Raw genomic sequence first — 2,833 nt, forward strand, 5'->3', positions numbered from 1 at the left:
TGTGTTTCCCACTTAGAGAAGTTCCTTTAGCGTTTGTTGTAGAGCTGGTTTGGTGGTGCTGAATTCTCTTAGCTTTTGCTTGTCTGTAAAGCTTTTGATTTCTCCATCGAATCTGAATGAGATCCTTGCTGGGTGGAGTAATCTTGGTTGTAGGTTTTTCCCTTTCATCACTTTAAGTATATCAAGCCACTCACTTATGGCTTGTATAGTTTCTGCTGAGAAATCAGCTGTTAACCTATGCGAGTTCCCTTGTATGTTATTTGTCGTTTTTTTCCCTTGATGCTTTCTATAATTTTTCTTTGTCTTTAATTTTTTCCAATATGATTACTATGTGTTTTGGTGTGTTTCTCCTTGGGTTTATCTTGTATGGGACTCTCTGTGCTTCCTGGACTTGGGTGGTTATTTCCTTTCCCATGTTAGGGAAGTTTTCAACTATAATCTCTTCAAATATTTTCTTGCTTCTCTGTTTGTTCTTTAATTCTTCTACTTCTTTTTTAAACATTTCTTGCATCTTCTCAATCTTTGCCTCCATTCTTTTTCCGAGGTCCTGAATCATCTTCACTATTATTATTCTGAACTCTTTTTCTGGAAGGTTGCCTATCTCCACTTCATTTAGTTGTTTTTCTGGCGTTTATCTTGTTCCTTCATCTGGTACATAGGCCTCTGCCTTTGCATCTTGTCTATCTTTCTATGAATGTGGTTTTTGTTCCACAGGCTGCAGGACTGTAGTTCTCACCATTCTTTTTTATAAAGATTCTCACCACACCTGGGCTTGCCAAATGAAACTCCATCTTTACTGCCACTCAACAATATGCCTGAAATGTGCAAGGATCCTTCAGAACAGTCTTAGCCAAGATTGTTATTGCTGTTGTTAGATCACCTTGGTAATTTACTGTGCAGACAAACTCACACCTCTGTCAAGCAATTCCATTCCCCCAAGGAGTATTTTATAATTCATCTATAACTTTACCATTTAGAAGAGAAGATAATAATGAAAAGAAACACCAAAACAAATCACCAGGCCATCTTATGATTTCCATTTAAGAAGAAAACAATTTTTAAAATGCCACTGTAATGTCTACTCATGCAGAATGAAGGAGAAAAATAAAGCATGGCTCAACTCAAGCAAAACACATAAACACTTTTTGTGACTTTGGGCAAATCATTTGTTCTCTTTATAGGTTTTCTCTTCTGTGAAAAATAAAAATTGACTTTACTAATACATGTGATTATTACAGGAATAAAATAAACTCCCAAATACATAAATATAAACAAGTAAATACATATACATATACATATATAATATGTACCATATGATACAGTAATCCCACTCCTGGGCATATATCTGGGGAAAACCATAATTCTAAAAGATACATGCACCCAAATGTTTACTGAAGCATTATTTACAATAACCAAGGCATGGAAGCAACCTAGATGCCCATCAACAGACGAATGGATAAAGAAGATGTGACATATATATATACAATGGAATATTACTTAGCCATTAAAAAAAGAATGAAATAATGACATTTGCAGCAACATGGATGGACCTAGAGATTATCATACTAAGTGAAGTAAGTCAGACAAAGACATATATCATAGGATATCACTTATATGTGGAACCTAAAAAAATGATACCAAATGAACTTATTTACAAAACAGAAATAGACTCACAGACTTTGAAAACAAACTTATGGTTACCAAAGGGGAAAGGTGGGGGGAGGGATAAATTAGGAGTTTGTGATTAACATATACACACTACTATGTATAAAACAGATAACAAGGACCTACTTTATAGCACAGGGAACTCTACTCAATGTTCTCTAATAACCTATATGGGAAAAGAATCTGAAAAAGAATGGATATATGTATATGTATAACTGAATCACTTTGCTGTACACCTGAAATAAAACATTCTAAATCAACTGTACTCCAATATAAAATAAAAATTTAAAAAAAAACAAAGAAATACATATACATGTATAAGCACAAAGTTTTATGTAAACTAAGGCAGAAACATTTTCAATTTGCCAATAGTTATCAAATGATTTAAAAATATTTATATTCTTTAACTCAATAATTACACATCAGGAAAACCTATCCTAAGTAAATAATCAGAAGTTATTCAAAAAGTTGTGCCTAAAAATGTTTACTGAAGCCCACTTTTACTTAGAAAAAAAAACAACCAAAATGACTGTAAAAGTTCATAATATGTAGCTGAAGTTTTCAAAGAAAGTTAGCTACCTGAAAAAGAGATAAAATGTTACATTTAAAAGTATGGTACTGGCACAAAAACAGAAATATAGATCAGTGGCATGGGATAGAAAGCCCAGAGATAAACCCATGTACCTATGATCTATGACCAAGGAAGCTAGAATGTACAATGGAGAAAAGGCAGCCTCTTCAAGAAGTGGTGCTGGGAAAGCTGGGCAGCTACATGTAAAAGAATGAAATTAGAACACTGCCTAACACCATACACAAAAGTAAACTCAATGTGGATTATAAAGACCTAAATGTAAGACCGGACACTATGAAACTCTTAGAGGAAAACACAAGAAGAACACTCTTTGACATAAATCACAGCAAGATCTTTTTTGACCTACCTCCTAGAATAATGAAAATAAAAACAAAAATAAACAAATGGGACCTAATGAAACTTAAAAGCTTTTGCACAGCAAAGGAAACCATAAACAAGACAAAAAGACAACCCTCAGAATGGGAGAAAATATTTGCAAACAAAGCAACTGACAAAGGATTAATCTCCAAAATTTACAAGTAGCTCGTGCAGCTCAATATCAAAAAAACAAACAACCCAATCCAAAAATGGGCAGAA

Source organism: Physeter macrocephalus, chromosome 11 (genome assembly GCF_002837175.3).
Source record: "Physeter macrocephalus isolate SW-GA chromosome 11, ASM283717v5, whole genome shotgun sequence".
NCBI classification, from domain to species: domain Eukaryota; kingdom Metazoa; phylum Chordata; class Mammalia; order Artiodactyla; family Physeteridae; genus Physeter; species Physeter macrocephalus.